Genomic DNA, 18,798 nt, shown 5'->3' with positions numbered 1-18,798 from the left:
GCTCACATGGATTTGGAGGCATCCCACCACCCACACCACCACCCACACCACCCCCCCCCCCCCATCCCCCAACTGCCACCACCGCTGCCACCACCACACAGACACACTGTGTATGACCTGTCAAGAGCTTTCACTGAGTTTAGTGAAGAGGCGTCAGTTTGCATTTGGCCACATTCGAGCGTCTGCTCTGGAAATGACTGTGGTAGTGCAATCATAATTAGATGAATCACACTGTAAGTTGATCTCTCTCTCCCCGTAGTCTCTATATGTATTCATGTCACACGCATCTTTTCTCGCTGACGTAACCTCTCGTCGTCATTCACGTCTCTCTCCTTTATTTCCTCAGGTGATCATCTGCACATGTTCAGTCAAGGCACCTCATTACTCGGTGGCTGTGATCTTCCATCCTTATACTTTTGCCCCTGTATCACCAGACCCTGACATCGTCACATCTGACTGTGCGGTCAGCAGTATGGCCAACAGGGCCAGACGGGTTGTAATTAATTCCGTGCCGGAGCGTCATTTTCCCTGTCGGTACTCGGGATGTGGCCGAGATCTCCTGATCTCCCAACTCCCTGCTGGTGCTCGTCCACTGGAATTGCGAGACGCTGAACTGGAATGCCCGAGCCCCGTCGTCTGCTTCGTAGGACACAGTCCGGCAGCTCGGAAACGACCCGAAATGGTTGCTAGTCTCCGAACGAGGTGGATGTCTCACTCGAAAACGCCTGGCTGGGCTTCAGCTCTGAATCGGTAGGCCGAAAGAGGCACATGCTCTGGAGAAATCGATGACGACGGGCAGCATGGTCTTTTCACGGCATCTAGAAAAGCCGCTCTGCAGCCTCCCCCCCCAACCAAACCCCCCCCCCCCCCCCCCCCCCCACCCTGACCCTTTGTCCAGTTGTCACCGGGGCGACGTCTTGATGCCATGCCTGATTTTAATGTGCTTTAGATTTGCGGTCTGATGTACCTGGCAGCACATGACATGCTTACAAAATGCAGAATAAGCCAAAAGAAAAAAGAAAAGGGGAAAAAAAAAATCACTTACTTTTTTATAAGCACTGTGGGATCTGAAGTGCGGCAATTCATAGTGGAGAAGCCCAATTACCTGGATGCTCTTTGAAAATCAGCCCGCCCGGCTGATTCACAAGAAGATAATCCTTGACCTGTCCATCAAAACCGGATGCGACTTCAGTTCCTTTCCTCCCTTTGCCTTGCTGAGTGCATTCTATCAGTTTTAAACTGGTCTTTACACGAACGTTACCTTTCTCTGTTCGTTGGCCGCGTCTTGTTTTTGCTTGAGGTGCTTGGCTAACGGACGGTTCAGGGAGTGCTTCTGACGGCGTCTTCTGCGCCGACTGACATTCGGCGTCGGCCCCTCCCCCTCCGGCCGTGCGTCTCTGCTCCCTAATAACAACCAGCAGAGATCCCATCACAGAGTTATCAGATGGAAACCGCAGAAGGAGAGAAAGAGAGGGAGCGAGAGAGACGGAGAGAACACTGCAGAGACAGGAAGAGAGCAATAAAGAGGTAGAACAAAAGGCATCTCAATAGACACAATTTTCTGCCTTTCTACCCATCAGATTAAGTGCATCGCTGGTCTCTCTTACTTTGCTCTGGAAGGTTTGTGTGAAATCCCATCCACGGCTTGGGAGTCAGATTCCTGCTGGTGTGCTGTTGGTGTCGATGGGAGAGAGGACGATCAATAGAATGTCGGTATTAGATGGAGGGGAATTTGAGGATGGCCATTGAGGCGGGGGGGGGGGCGTGGGGGTATACTCAGCAAACCCAAAATCGTTTCCAGGGTATGGAACTAAACTATGACTGGTTATCTGCCAGGTGGGAGACTGGTATGTGCTTTTGTAGCGACTTTATAGATATTAGATTAAACCTTTGAAAGCAAATGACTGTGAGCCGAATGCACAATCAGACATATGTAAAGGCGCTGGGCATGTTTCTCTAGCTCTCAAAATAAGAAAAGCACACTTTATCATCCAGTCACATCTTTAAGAACTTTTAGCTGTGGGCCTGTTTGGTCCCGATAGTTCCCATGATAGCATGATGAAGACGCATATCAGCTAGCAAAGCCTGCCGGACCTCCATGTGTACTTATCACTTATTAAATCGGTCAACAGTGATCTTTAAGGCCTTTGTCCACAAATGTGCTAAATATTATAACCTTTTGTACCAATTTTTAAACTTTGAATGAATGAATGAATGAAGAGTTACAAAAATGTATTAACCAAAATTCATTATGAGCCAGAATGATTAGTCTAGTTTATATAGCAGTAAAAATTGGGAAACTTGTTGAGACATTCATGGTACATATTTATTAACTTGTGAGTGGCATCTAGGAATTGACATTGCTGTATTGCACAAGATTTGGTGTAATGTACTGTATGAGTGCAATACAGTGTGAAAAGAAACCAGAATGTTCAAAGCATTTTTTTAAGGAAGACATAAAAAATGAGTGAGTGTGGCAGAGGTTAAAAAGGCCAAGCTGCCTTGAGGTGGTGGACTCCCATTGGTGGTGCCCTCCCACTGGTGGTGCCCTCCCATTGGTGGTGCCCTCCCATTGGTGGTGCCCTCCCACTGGTGGTGCCCTCCCATTGGTGGTGCCCTCCCACTGACCCCAGCTAGTCAAAAGTCTCCACCTTCATCTTTGTTGGCCAGGCAGTGGAGGTGAAGCCTACCAGCCTTTGAAGAATGCCAGCGTGAGATTGGACGAGATGCCAGGGCCCCGCCCATGACTGAACTGTGCACAGGCCAAGGTTGGATTTTTCAGTTTCCTCTTTACCACATGGTCATACATGTTGAGAATAGACATGTGTGGTGTGTGTTGTTAGGAATGAAGACACCTCTGTAACTCTTTCATATCTGATGGAGACGTCTGAAGCTGGTTCCTTCCTGTGCTGATGCTCAGTGTGATATTTTCGCCATGTTGGTCTGTCGAGATCGGAGAGATACCAGTTCACATGGCAGACGCTGCCCTGAGCTGACATTCAGCTTCAGTCTGTGTCTCTCGCCTTATAAGAGAGGCGTCCAATCAGACTCCTGAGAACCCATTATTCCCTGAGCAGCTAATAATTGAGCCCTTTGGGAACTGAGGTGGGTGTGTCTGAACAGACAGCCAATGTGCGGTGAGCAGCGACCCACTGCTGTGAACTGTTTCAGATCATGGTGAAGCTCTATTATTATAATGAATGGGAATACCAACACCTGTGGTCTAAAACTACTGATGGATATTAGAAATTTAAGTGGATCGATGCTTTTGTCTAAACTTTCAATCTATTTCATTTTAACTGTCCGATGATCGAGGAACAAGTACTATTCGTGTGGTACCAATGAGATTGAACACAATTTGTCCTGTTCTTGTGAAGCAGAAGATTTTTCCCCTGAATTCAGGTTATGCTAATTCTTGATTAAAAATGCAAAATATATCTGGCCAAGATAAAGCATCTTGAATATAATGTAAATATCTAATATCTCACTATACTGGCTGTTTTTCCTGTTTTGAGATAAATGCTTAAACCAAGAAAAATGATCTGCAAATATAAGGAGATATTAGATTTGATATAATTTAGCATATAGCTATTTAGAGTTCTACCTAAAAGTTTAAATAGGTAAAAAAAAAACATCTAGAAATAAGTTTAAAAAACCATCAATTTCTAACAGCAATCTCAAAATTGGAAATATTGGAGATTTACACTAGACTTAAAATGTTTTCACTTGGTAATATGTGATTTTTATCCATAAGGTTATCTGAATGAACACGTGAGCGTGCAGGCGGCTCTCCGTGCGCAGGTGTGCACAGTCTGGATGACTTTTCCCAGTTCCAGGCAAAAGATGGTCCAGAAAAAAGAGAGAGAGAGAAAACTTTGAGGATGCAGAAGTGGAGCAGGCATATCGCGGTCAGACAGATGCGTGGAAGCGTGAATCACACCTCTCTCGTCAGCACTGATAAACACCTGTACGTGCGCAGGCTCGCCACGTGCGACGCGCCCCGCCCGGCTCTGTTCTCTCTCTCTCTCTGCTGATGTGTTCGCCGCTCGGCCGGGGACCTGATGAACGACCTCCGTATGTTCACCTCCTTTCGTCTCCGCTTTCCGTTTTCTCAGCGCACTGGAGAAATGTGTGCTGGGGAGCAGGGAGGAGATCTGAATGAGCCTCTTCCCTTCCCCTCTACGCCGTGCGCTCCGTCCGAACGCAGGTTGGACTCTGCAGTGTAGTGAAAGGGTGGGAGGTGCGGTGGACCATGGTGATACGGCAATAAAAGCACCCTCTGGATCAGAGGCGAATCAGAACCGGAGGTCCCCGCAGGGTGAATGGATGTTCAGGAAGCTCATGCTGTAATTGGAAAACCCTTGTCTGGACAAGGTGCCTATACTGTACATGCATGCACCGAGACACACACACACACACACACACACACACAGAAGTAAACACAAATAGCCCCTTGGCAATGATCGTATCATCCGGTTAAGCCGCGTGGCATTGTTGACTCGTCCAAACACAAAAACAACGGGGCCAAAACCCGTGTTTTTATGGGCACACACACCCGCCCAGAACAGTCCTAAGGAAGCACGCAGGGGCCAATAAAAGGAGTCCTTGGGGCCCAGCGGACCACGTGGCGTGCCGGGCCTTCCTGGGGGCTCGCCCTAGCAACAGAGGAGAGGCAGTTAGAAGTTGTGATGAAGAGTCATGGAAACTGTGCCAGGGTCACGGAGGGCTTGAGACCCTTTGAAAAATTTATATGCGTACGCAGCAGGTTTAAACGATGACCTCATTCCACCTGACAGCTTCACGTGTGTATTCGGGGAGGAGAGAGAGGGAGACGGGGCAGTGGGGCGTACTTCATATCAAGCTCATGGTCTGGCTTCTCCGTCTCCTCCTAAAGGTTGGTGCCTGATATCAGCAAAATCCGGGAAGGCAAATCCGGAGCTCAGAAGGGTGGACGGCGGCTACCAGGCAGGTAATGAATCAGGGGCATGTTCAATCTGAGAGGGCGTTCATCAGCCTGACCATTCGTCCGCTCTGCAGGATGTCAGTCGCTTTGTATACCAATCCAACAGTATGGAAACTAACCCTGGTCAACACGGGCTTAATATCATCCCTGCATCACAATGCAGGCATACAGATGCAAATATTCACTTGCACAAACATGCATGTTCATACATTATAATGAAAGTGAGCTTCATGTTTGTGTTATAGTGCCAAAAACAGTCACATTTAAATGCAAATGGGTCCCCCCCCCCCCCCCCCCCCCGATCCCTTTTGGGTAATGCCCTCTGCTGTGCAGTTCACCGTGCCGGCTAGATGAGATGGTTTTGTGCACAGAGCAACAGTGTGGTCGGGGCTTGCTGTGTCGATCTATGTGCTGGTGCTGATGATGCTAACGATGATCTGTGTGCAGGTGCATGCGCCGAGTTGATGTGCATCGTCATAGCTCATGATGTATACAGAGTTTGTGTGTGTGTGTTGATTTCAGCACTCTGTAGGCATAACAATATTTTAATGAAAGCAACAGCGTCTCTCTTGATATCTTGTACATAGATAGAAAGAGCGTATGATGAATAGAATATGGTGGTCACAGAAAAAGTGCAGATATGAAACACAATAAAATATGGATCAAAAGGAAAACATTTTGTACATCAATCAAATCCTTTCATCTCAACATGAACGAACATGAGGACATAAGATCCCAGCGTGCTTTCTTAATCATAATGTCTAAAAAATGTATCGCTGTCTCTTCAGTGTTATGTTCCAAAGTGAAAAACAGATGGACTATTTAAAGCTTTAATCAGAGATTTCAGAGAGAGGGGCACTGAAATAAGAGCCTGGCGAAGGGGGGTGGTGGGGTGGGTTGTCTCGCATGCTTCATTGGCTAAATGCCATTTTCCATTCGCCATTGGCATAAAGCGAACTTTTGATCTTTTGATGGTGCACCAACATAGTTTTGACATGTGTAGGCATTACAGCTACGCTCAGCACAGGCAGACTCACAGTGAGTCAAAAGTGCTGGAGGATGTTTTTTATGAATTGTGTAGGGCAAATTAAAATGGGCTATAGTTTCTAATTGCATACATAAGGTAGTTCTATAAAATTAGTTCACCTGGAAGTACTAGTATGGAAGAAGTTCTAATAACACCAAGGTCATGGGTTTGACTCCCGGGAGGGTTTACATGCTGATAAATATGTAAGACTTTATGGAGAAGCTCATCAGCCCAAATGCTGAGAATGTAAATGTTACCATAAATTTTTTATGCACACATTTCATCTCTGCGGCAGGTTATTGGAAAGTCAAAAGTATACCCACCGTAAAAAAAAAAAAAAGGAATGCAAATGAATCATTAATTGTTCAAAACGTAGCACGAGACATTGAGACAAACCGAACAATCAAGTGGCAGCTGACTCACGTTTTCGTTCCACAAACACCACAGTAGCTCCGGGCTGAGCTCATCGTCTCGGCACACTTAATATGGGTCAGCGACTGCTGTACGACAACCAGTCGGCAGTTTCGCACTATATGTAAATGGTCTGACTTCATGAATATTTAAAGAGGTGATGGCAAAGACAAAGAAAAGAAGCAGGGGCAGTATCGTCAAGTGCAGACACAACAGGCCCCCATGCTCTGCTGACCCTGGTGTTAGTTTCCTCCTGGGAAGCCGGCGCTCACATACGAATACAGATTCATTAGTGAAAGCACCTGGGATGGGAAACGCAGGAAAAACATTACATTTCGCTTGTCGCTGGAAGTAAGGTTCTGAAAAACAAAGGCCTGTGAAAGCACGCTGCATTAGGCTCTCACAGTGTCCTATTTCGGTTTTCCCTAGAAATATGTAGCCATTTGCCTAGAAAGAGCGAACAAATCCGGCAAGCTGTACTATAGTAATTATGACGTATCCTCGCCGGTTCCCCGACAATTGGGTCGGGTATCGGCAGGAGGACACAAGGTTGAGCTCCCGGAGCAAAACTGCAATAATCTGCTTTGGTGTGCGCAAGGACATACAAAAAGCACACCTTCTTTTGCAGTGTAAACAATAATTACCCCATATTCCCACCCCCCCCCCCCACCCCCTAAGGAGTGTATTGTATGAATATGACATACTTAGCAGTAACAAAACGACTGTGTAATTCAGGTCAGCACAGTGCCTAAGGCAGACATAATATCCCAGCCATCTTTCCAGCGTCAGTTTTTCATGTTTATTTTACGGCAACAACCTATGAGGCTGGATGACATTTCATTCCTGCTTGCCAACAGAAGTCATATTTTCCCCCTGACTGCTTTGTACATAGCATACTGAGTCTGTGCACAGGCTTTGTAGTATCAAGAAGCATTTGGTAATATCTTGCATCAACTTGACAACCTCGTTATGCAGGTTTGATGGTGATTATGAAGAAGAGGGTTGCTTTTGAATCAAGGGAAACGTCTATTTATTCTTATTTCATCCCTACAAGTTGTTATACATTAGGAGCCAATTCCAGATATACGATAATTGTCCAATTTGGAGATTTCTCCTAATTAATATTTCACTAGCTGAAATTAAAACTGTATAAGAATCGTTATTGCCATTACATAGGTGAATGAACAAGCAAGCTTACAGAAATCGTCTAAGGATATTACCAAAAGCAATGAACAAGCTGTTCGAGTTTCTTCTTCAGACCTTAATACCTCTGTAGTGAGCAGAGCCGTCGGGGTAACGGTTGGCACGGTAGTCCTCACCAGACGGAGATCTAAGTCCCAACCTCCCCAGCACAATTCGTATTTCTGTTTTGATGTCTTTAGCTGATGGGAATTTTCCAGAAGGGTCACAGACCTGGGTCCCCTGTTCAGCTGTCTCTATTCTTGGACAGATGTCTTGGGGCTAATATGTGATGGCCCCTTTACCTGTCCCCCTCTATCTTGATCTCTCAGTACAGCAGGAACATATCGCGCCCCCTACTCTGAAGAGCACACAGAGTTGGGTCAGCTTTTATGTGAAGCTTTTACTGGAATGGAATGTGAAGTTTTTACTGACTCCCTTGATGGACGCCCCTGTAAACACCCTGCAATAATAATAATAATAAGTATATATACATACACTACTCACAAAAAGTTAGGGTTATTTCAGATTAAATTTATGAAAAACTTTCATAAGTTCAGTGATCTTATATCATGAAAGTAGGGCATTTAAGTAGAAGCATGAAATGTTGATTTCCTCATCTCAAACAATTTTTTGAAACAACAGTGGTGGGTATTGAGCATCAATTACAGCTTGACAATGACGTCTCATGCTATTCATGAGTCAACTTATTGTCTGCTGAGTCACGGTGTCCCTCTAAAGGGGGGCCCACAGGTCATTGAGGTTTTGAGGTACAGAGTTATGAGCCTCTACACGGTGACTCAGCAAATCTCAGGGGTTTTCTATGGGATTCAGGTCTGGAGAAAGTGCAGGCCGCTCCATTTGAGGAACCCCAGTCTCCAGCAGCTGTTCCTTAGTGATGCAACCTCGATGAGCTAGAGCATGAAGATTTAATTAAGCACAGGGCACTGTTCACAATGAAGGTCATCAGTGTGGGACATGGCCAAAGGACGTCCACTTCTGTGCCTTTCTGTGACTCTTCCCATCTTTCTGTATCTCTGTTGCAACCTGCTGATGACACTCTATGGAACTCCAAACTCAGTGATTACTTCCATCTGAGAACATCCTGTTTGAAGCCTCGTAATGACGAGTTACTGTAGATCAATTGTTGGGTCGTCTTGGTGTCGTGATGTCAAAATGTGAACAGGCTGATGAGTGAAAAATGAAAATGTGAACAGGCTGAACAGACTGTTTAAATACCAATTTTAATTGAACCAGGAAATGTATTTTTTGATTCATGGATCAAACACCTGTTGTGTGCCATTAAGCTCATTGTTAGAGAACAGTGCTGAAAAAGTACTGAAACATTGAACAGATTGACATGTGCATTCAAAAGTTTAAAAAAGGTTCACCTGTAAATGTTAGAGTGCATTTTAGGTTCATTCCCAAAGATTTGTGAGTAGTGCATAAACTTGTATACAGATTACCAAAAAAAAAAAAAAAACAACCAAAACAAACATTTAAGATTAGATTTCATGATCGTTCTTCTTTAGAACAATTAACAAAGGGAACTACTAGGCATCAGATGATCAAACTTCACAGAGACTGTAAAACCTTGAGGGTCACAAATTTCAAACTCTGTGCATCAGGTACGACAATCACAGCATTCACTTTGCAAAGAATCATTAAAAGGACATGAACACAAGCAGTTCTTCACCCTACGACAACTTGAACATCCCATTAAACATACAATCCCATAATGAGTCACTGTTCCAAATATTCCTTCTCTTTCATCCCAGTTTATATCGGTCTAGCGGTGTATTGGCAGGAATACTCAGGGGGGCTGAGGGGTTGGACAAGAACAGCAGTAGTCCCTTGAGCGATGGCAGTTGAGAAGGAAGACATCTGAAGTAGAGTTAGCCTCCTCACCTTAGCGCTCTACGTAGTATTCAAGAATCTGTCTTGCCATGCAAAATGGCCTCTGGAGAATTTGGCCAATCCGATTCTGTCAGCCCTTTGACCACTCCCATTCACTCTGACACTCGACTGCTCCGTCGCACGGTAACACTTGAACTTATATGGGCATCTTTAACGCAAATAACATTAGTGTTCTTTCACAGGCATTTTGTGGTGCTAATATGGCCTGCCACTCCGCGGTGGTGGTGTTTTTTGCTAGATGGGTCCAGTCATATAGTTCCATTTGACTGTGGCATTAGTTCAGCAGCAGATGTAAAATGATATCTAAAAGACAATGATAATAAATTAAACAAATAAAAGTTTAATTTATGCAGCGCCTTATTTAAATTAAGGAGAGATGTGGTTGGTATTGGGCTATAACTGGGATGGGTGTGGTCAGTGGGTGTGGCCATCTAAACCTATTCCCCAGCACCTTCTTAGCTTTCTGCCCAACCCCTTTCCTTGAGGATTTTACATGGATTCTCCATCTTAATCTAACCCTATCTATCAGTCTATCTAAACCTATCTTATTCTGTCTATCCCCATCACTCTCTATATATTATGTCACTATATCTATCCTAACTATCATTCACGGTATGCCACTCACTACCATGTCAGTCAATATGTCCTACCACTATTCTTATGTCTAGCGCATGACTCACCAAATCACATTGTCGGTTGTTATATGTTACCATGTCACTATCAAAATCTCTCTCCACTCACAACTCCACTTTTTCCACTCACCCACCAAGTTGTTTGACTTTAAAGCATTCTGGGAATTTGAGTTTGAGACAGAAGTGTGATCAGGTTTGTTTCAGACGCCGTCAATCAAATGTAGGAGTGGCACGTAGCCACATATTGAAACAACACGATTGAGATGCGTTGAAGCTTCACTTCACCACAATCACGTGATATGGGCATTTTGAACCACATTTTGGAGCAGTGTGCATCATCCATGCTTCAGAAACTTCACACAGCATTGCAACATCAGTATCGAGCATCCCATCCCTAGAAACTTCTGTTTTATTAGACAGAATGAGAGAGCCCGTCAGACTGGTACGGTGAAAACTCTTTGGAGAGGTGCTGCTATGTGCTGGGGAGGAGACCCACTGGGAAAGTGGATGGAACTGGTTTGCACAAAGAAACTGCATCGCACTGGCTGCGGTTTGGATTACGCTCAGTAAGCAACTAACACAGTCTAAACCAGCGATGGCGACGTGGATCCGATTCCAATTCCATTAACAATGCTGTTTTTGATGGGAGGGTGTGGGAGGTACGGGGGGGGGGGGGGGGGGGGGGTGAGACTGGGATATTTATCACAGATGGGGAGTAGAGCTTTTAAAAAAGACCGCAGGAGCAGAGGAGGTCATTGACGCTCCGGTGAACAGCCAGAACTTCAATCTCGGGTCTCCGTTACAAAAACAGAGTGCGCCGCGGAGATTCGATTCCAGTGCAGAACCTCCAGTTGTGAAGTAGAATCTCAAGTAGTGTTCGTGCACGTGTCATGGGCTGACGACGAATGAATATGGAGGAACGGTACGGGCCAATGTCAGGGAGCAACAGAGGCAAAAGACAACGATGAAATGGCAAGGAACTGTGTTACTTCCCACAGAGCCTGCAGTTCCCTGAACACTTGTACCTCAAACCACATGTAGTATTCAAGTCTCACTTCTGGCATGCCTGGAAGTCGCGTCTACTCTGTAGCAAGGAGATTAATGGCAGACCTTTATGAGGAAGGCTGTGCATAAACTAACCTGTTGTAGTGTACAAACAAGTGCATTCAAGTGCTCTTCTAAACGTTTCAGATGCTTCTGTACCAAGGGCTTGTGAGAGTTTTGCCAGGGGGGAGTGGTGCAGAGGTTGATTACAGGTCCCTTCCCATTTCTTGAGCTTATCTGTTTGACTCAGATAGGCTGTCCTGATGTTGAATGCAGGTAAAACCAGAAAAAAATGCGCAAGATGAAGATGAGAGGAACCAAAATAATGAAAACATAGGAGCTCCTGCCTGAGAATACTTGACAACTTTCAAGAGCCTTCATGTGCTCTTTATGTACTTTCCCCAGACAGCTCCAAAATGGGCACCATGGAGGCCAGATGACGTATTCTTGTTCACAACACCTAAAACAAACGCTGTAACGCCATCCGGGAGGCGTGCGGCGGTTGACGGTATTGACTCATTGCAAAGGCACAAGTTCCGTTCGAAGGAAATTTGGGCTGATCTGTAAAAGAACAAAAGCCGCCATGATTATCACTTATTGTGTTCGAACAAAACCGGTTGGGGACGAACACACCATGAAGCAAACGCACACTGATTTGTTGATGTGATTGACGGCATTACCAAATCCATGAAATCTTGTGTAGCCTATTATTTTGTCACCCATGCAAATGATTTACAAAGTTTAGCAATGATCCACGTAACATCAGTATACAGTGTATATTTGGCCTATATAACAGCATATATGTACTGTATCCGTCTGCAGTTCAACACCCTGGATCATTCAGGTGAGCTGATATGATTCACTTTATTTTTATCCGGATAAGACCATGAAACCATATTCATGCAGAACTCTGGAACACTGGAAGGCAAAACTTCAAGACTGCTGTCCATATTTATAACCGTACTATACTGTCTCCAGTGCTATTTTGCATAGGCCTGAACCCCTTCAGCAAAACATCAGTAAGAGATTTATAGATATAGATACAGGTGTGGAGCCACCATCTGTCACCCCCTGTATGTGGATGACATCGAGTTGTGTACCAGGACAACAAGTGACACTGACTTACTGATCCACCTGACTGGCTTCTACAGTAAGAAACTGGTCCACCTGATTAGAACCTACTGTAAAATACACTAACATGTCATATGAATTGAAGATCAGCTGAGTGGGAAGAATATGCTCACAGCCATAAACACATATGCCCTGCCAGTCATCAGAAATTCGGCAGGCACAAAAAGCTGAAAAGGGAGAGACGCTCTCTAAGCTGCTGTTTTCAGAAGACTCCAGAAGATGTAGACCCCTCCATCCAAAATCCAACATCCAGTGGCTGCACACCAGAAAGAAGAAAGTGTGAATTCCACTGTCTGGGATGAGACACAAAACCTTCAAAAGTGCATCCAAACGTGAGTCCCCAGGCACGCGTTGATGAGAGTGGCTCCAAGACGGAAGACACACGTGCCAAGAAAACAGTGGGGATGCCAAGGCAGGATAAACCCCTCCATGAAATCTACCAGTGACAGATAGCAGATATATCTGAAATAAGAAAATCTTTAAAAAAAGAAGACAGCACAGAGACACTAATTATGTCACAAAAACAAGCGCTCGGCACAAGGTGAATTGAAGGTGTGTAGCATATAGGAGTCAGTTGACTATAAGGAGAAAATATGATCATTTACTTCCTACAAGCAGGATTCAAGATGCTGGTGGACACCTCATTCACTTAGAGACACGACCAACTAACAGCAACACGGCAACATATGCAAGGCCTATAACCTGAATCTAAATGGGAGAAGTCAAACTATAGATTTGAGGCATTGGTCATAGATCCCAAAGTGATGGAAGGAATGGATCTCAGATAATGGAGAAAGACGTGCTAGAAGAAAAGAACTAGGAGAAGTACCAGGAGAAGAAATAGAAAGATTGTGGAAGGCTAATATAAAAGTCATCCCAGTGCCAGTGGGACATTTAGGGCTGGACACCAGTGGGACATTTAGGGCTGGACACCAGTGGGACATTTAGTAGCTCTTGTAGCTCCAATGGCCACTTTGTTCAGAATCTCCATTTGTTCTCAAAAAATGTTCATTTCTTAGTGGCATTTCACAAGATGTTTCGTTGATTTGAGGTTTTGATCCATATGTAATTGCATCTCCTCATTGTGGCTGATTTGTCAGACATATGCTTGCACCAAGATTCTCTAGATCTTCCACATCCCACAAGAGATCGGTTCCATTCAGGTCAGGTGAAACCACAGAGGCTCTGTTAGCTTCTGTATGCGTTTTATTTTTTATTCTGGCCTCCTCTAAGGTCACTAATATCATTTGTCAGGAAACAAGGCCGCCTGTGATGTTAACAGACTGTTGTACATAGCTATGGCAATGTTTGGACTTTTTCCTAAACAGATGTTCTGCGTATGGCTTACAACAGCAGCTCTTAATGTTGCATTTTTGTTAGCATGCTTCCGGCAAAAGTCATGACAAATGTCCATTTGTAAATAATACCCTTTTGTTCGTGTCCCACATAAGTGGATTTTAAGAGTAACTCGATTGAACCGCAGTCAGAGGGCCGTTTCTTTCAGAAATCCACTTAAGTGCTCTGCCCGAGCAGTCTGTAGTCTTTCAATATTTGATTAGGCTCCATGGTTTTGCTCCATTTTGCATTTAAATGTATGCTGAAATACAGCTGCTGACTTAATTGACACTAAACACGCGTAGGTTCCTGTGCAGCATTTCATGGGTCCAAAAGGTGATTGTGTGGTCGCCCTTCTCCCATTGCACATTGCCTAGTTTTGAGGAGCTCTGAAACCAGAGTTAGCATCTACACCTGCCAGGGAAAGGGTGGCTGGTGCCTGAAACAAATGGGAAAATCAGTCTTCAGCAATTCAGGGTTAATCATCCATTCAACACCCTTCACGTTACAGAATGCCAGCTCGATTGATATTTATGCCAGTGTTAAATCTTACTCAAATACATGTGTAAAAGAAGAACCATTCCTTCCTGATGTGGCAGAGAAAAATGGCCTGCAGACATCCGTGCAAAGGCACCCGTGACTGGTGAACTTGCAGAACGGGGACCTGACCAAATTATGATTCATTTTGCCAGGAGCATTAAATCTGTAACAAATGTGGACTGTCTGATAAGCGACACATTTAGCAACCCCGAAATCCCTTTTATCCTTTATTATCATAAGTCAGCTGGGCAGTGATGTTTACACGCGAGGCCATACGCGGGCGCGGCTCTGCCGGTCTCGCGGTGGGACTCTCTGTTAGGTCCTCAGGGATTAAACAGTGACATTAAAAATTGAAGTGTGAAATGGGGAGATTATCTGCCTGACTCTTCATGGTGCCCTCAGACCCACAGCACAGATGAAGGCTCATGATTAATTTATGGTGTATTACCCCGAGAAATGAGCGTTGGTTATGCAGAGGAAGGCAAGCGACCGGGGTGTCGTCAATTTTGGGAGAGCCGTGCGTGATGAATATTTAAGAAATGGACTGTGATGTAAGTGCAGTCTTATCGGACTTGAACTTGTCATTGTCAGTGTGGGTGAAGGGTCTAAATCTCAATAGGCAAGCCACATAATAGTGCCAATATTTACTCGCCGCAATATTCAACTCGTTTTCCTCTTCAAAAGTTCTCAACGGCTTCGCACAGGTGTCTAAAAGCCGTGCAGTCAACATATCGCCAACAAAATGTCCTTTGTACCGACTAGGTGAGTTTGAATGGCGTTACGCAGTAAACGTTTGTGCTTGGGATAGTGCGCTCAATCAAATTCACTGAGCTGACACTTGGTTGAAAAACATGCGTGATGATGTGCGTGAACAAGGTTTACGGTGGCCCGGGTGAGGAAGCTGACCCAACCAAAGTATGTCCTCATCGAACATTAAAATGCAAATGAAGGCGGGCCGCTAGTGGGCGAGAGTGCATCTGCAGTGCTGAATTAACATAACGATCTATGGGTTCCATGCAGGTATCTGTATGAACTCAAGAATACATATACAAGCAAGTAATTGCATGCAATGTTCTGAGTCTGTTTTCTTCTTTTTCACTGAAGCTATTAGATAGCTTATAGACGCCATTTGATGGGTTTCAAGCCCAGTCCAAGGTGTCTTTCATGACAAGCATCCATTAGGATCCAGAGTCGGTTATTAATGAACACGAGGAAGTTATGAATTGCGCTCTTTGTCTGAGCAGCTGCCTGCTCAAACAATCGTTTTGATTGGCCCGCCCACGTGAAGTCTCATTGGCTGAACAATGGCTCACTGTGCTAATCAAATATTGTTCCTCACCACAGAATTTCTTAGAAAAGCCAGAGGATTTTTTATTTTCTGTTTTTGTAAATCAAATGAAAGGTGAAAGTTACTTATGAAATAATGATGTTTGGACCAAATTTATGTAGGTTTTTGCTGCTGTTGGTGGTGGTTGAGGTTATCGTATCCTATTCTGCTTGCTTGTACTAAAGACATAAATACAGGGTTGCAAAGGTTGCAAAAATAACTTTTTCAAATTGCCCCGAGTTTGCTGTGTTTGGCCAGCACTACAGGCTTTCTATAGGCACCCTGGTCCACCCATCACCTCAGTATAATTGAAATAACACGGGCATAATCGCTACCTATTTCCAACGCTTTATGAAAAAGTCCAATTAAGTCATTAGTGTACACAAATTAGTCCACACATATTAACCTCTCCCCACCTTATTTTTGTCAGTACAAGTTTACATTTGTAGTCACACAGTGACCAAACAAAAAATTTATTAATCTACTAAATACTATGAAAGGGTACCTCTAGTCTAAATTCACATCTGGCCTTTAAAAAGATCAGAATAACGGATGCAGAGATGCAGGTTTTCAGTGGGTATATGTCGTGTGAGGGCATCATCTCTGCATGGCACCACTGTCTGTTTCATCTTCCATTCCTCTGAAAGTGTGTCCCCTCTTGTCTCTGGTGTTTCTATGTGTGTAGTGTGGCATTCTGTCACTAAGCAGCATGCTGCATTATAATATCATAGGCCCCTGCATGTAGACTTACATCTGGTCCTTCGGTGCGTCTGATCCGGATTTTCATTTGTTCACTTGTTTCATTTGTATTTTCATAAAATGTGATCTAAAAAGTGGTCACAAAAGGAAAATATGGGAATTTGACCAGACACAAGGGGAAAAGAGCATCAATTAGGTGTAACGAGCAAAATTTAGGCACACAATCCTGCTGTGAGCTACTGGTCAGGGAATGATGGATGGTGGGTTACAGCAGAGGATCTAATCATAACAGCGAGGATGAGAGGATCATCACCCTTATAACTCATGCACATGACCAAGACTTGTGAATAGACTGTCAGATGTGTTAGAAGCCAACGTTTGGGTTGATTTTTGTCTGATTCTCTAGATACTGTGCACACGAAGAGTCATTTCTCATTGTAAGTCTGAATCAAATGTATAAAATGCTGTGTTTCTTTTGAAAACTATATTACTAATGTACACTACAATGTTAACATAAAAAGAATTTGTAATATATTACAGCTTAAGATACTGAACAAAAAGGATGGATTCTAAAGGACTGTGTTTAAATATATTACTTCTTTATATATTTGCATATAATTATGATTGTACACATGCATATTCAATACTGCCCATGTTGGTGGTGTATGTCATTAGAAGATTTGTGTGTGTTCACAGATAAAACTACAGCAAGTGGCATCACTGCAGTGCTTGAGACAGAATCAGAATGCAAAAACCAAAGTAAATATTATGTTATTAGAAGCTACAAAAGGTGGGTGTTAAATAATAGACATTCATAAGACATTAGATGCTGCAGGCAGAGTTTGACAACTGTACGCTGTATGCAGATTCAACTATGTACTCCTGTAATTTATGGAAGTAAAAGGTGTTACAAAATTCATAATTCATATAGAATTTATAGGGTAATGTATAATGTATAAATATAATATATAATGTATGGTGTTATAAGGGAATGCAATATATTATTAATGGTGTTTTGGTTCTGGAAGACTATAAAAACATTGTCTTTGTTGTAATTGGTTGAATTGATTTCTAGGGACGTATCAAACAAAACTGTGAATTTTATTGTCGTTTTGTACCTTTCAGAAGATCCTCGTGAGATATATTAAGTGTATCTGCCAACTCGTAAAATCTCACACATAATGAGGTCATACCCAAGTGTGTGCATCATGCCTGAACAGTGTAGGTTAAAATGTAACTGGCCACATACCATTTTACTATTTATGCTTTGTAAGATTTTGCCTTTGTCTCTTAAAATATTGTTCTTAAAAAATAATTTCAGTTCATGATTTGATTCTGTGAGTGGTAATTCTACTAGCACTGTGAAGATGTTGGAGAAGGCATGATTTACCTTAGCTCATTAGCCCAAGAGATTTTAGTAAAACCTTCTAAAGTTTTGCAGTAGAAATCTTGGGAAGAGGCTGTTTTTCATGGAAACTGGGACTTATTCTTGTTTTATATGTCATGGGCGGGTGAAGCCATTCAGTGCATCTGCTTACATAACGGCTTTTAGCCACTGTAATGACCTCATGTGGAACTGCAGACCATCTTTAATGTTTGAAAAGTGAACTAGCTTGTTTTCTCATATTACATCACAACCTTTAGCTAGCTGAAAATGTCCATGTAAGACTTAACTGAAAGATACTTTAAAATAATAACAAAAAACAAAAGCATTATTCTTATAACAATATTACCATTTGTGTGTTTTATGATTATCATTCTTAGTACCATTAGCATGTTCACTATTAATATTGTCAATATAACAATAATAACAACAATAATAAACATTAATATCGATAATGCTACTAATAATGAATCATATTATTGAATATTATTCGAAATAAGTATTTTTGAAAAGGCATTTTAGTATTTGGGTAACCTGCGTGAATACTATCATCATTTTTATAATTCACTTTGTACATAAGGGTAAACTTTGAATTCCTGATAATGTTCAGCATAAGAACATTAGGTGGGCTAGAGTTAAATCTTTAATAGCCCCCATTATTTCTGTAGGTTGCTGATGTAATGATGCCTCTTCCTAAGTCTGTGTCACACATAATGAGACCGACTGCAGTAAATGACATGCATTTTTATCCTCTAACACAGGACATTAGAGAAGCCATTGGCTTATCCAAATCCAATTACAATTCAAGTAAACCACATTATTGTACCATTATGGCTAATTGACCTCTTGGAAACCTGTTACTGGAATCCTGAAGAGGATGCCTGTGTTCACTGAAATACACTTATGAGCTTATCAAAAACCAGACTGCAGGCCGGGAGAAAATGCATTCAATGGATTAAAAATAGATCATCTTCCCTTTTCTTCAATCCCTCCATCTTGATGTCTTGATGTCTTGGTGTGATATTTCCTCACTTTTCTACAGTGAAACCAGGCTTTAAGTGCAAGGGACATAATAAATGCTGTCATTAAATAGGAGAACATATTTCTAATCTTGTGCTAAGTGATTACCGCTGCCCCAAGTAGTGGAACATGTGAGGGAAGCTGCAGGTGGCCGTATGTGGTCAGAAAATTCAAACTACCGCACGAAAA

At 43.2% G+C, this 18,798-nt stretch overlaps 1 long non-coding RNA gene across 1 annotated transcript; it reads left to right on the top strand.

Annotated features, from left to right (window-relative positions):
• The first annotated feature begins 3,937 nt into the window (after window positions 1-3,937).
• On the top strand, window positions 3,938-17,438 carry LOC143483402 (uncharacterized). The gene is made up of 4 exons (XR_013122491.1): window positions 3,938-3,967; window positions 4,895-4,969; window positions 16,902-16,995; window positions 17,331-17,438. It is a non-coding gene; the product is annotated as an uncharacterized LOC143483402 (long non-coding RNA).
• The last annotated feature ends 1,360 nt before the right edge of the window (window positions 17,439-18,798 follow it).

This window comes from Brachyhypopomus gauderio, chromosome 19 (genome assembly GCF_052324685.1).
Source record: "Brachyhypopomus gauderio isolate BG-103 chromosome 19, BGAUD_0.2, whole genome shotgun sequence".
NCBI lineage: Eukaryota > Metazoa > Chordata > Actinopteri > Gymnotiformes > Hypopomidae > Brachyhypopomus > Brachyhypopomus gauderio.
The sequence above is the reverse complement of the archived record's forward strand: the minus strand, read 5'-3'. Positions and strand labels throughout refer to the sequence as shown.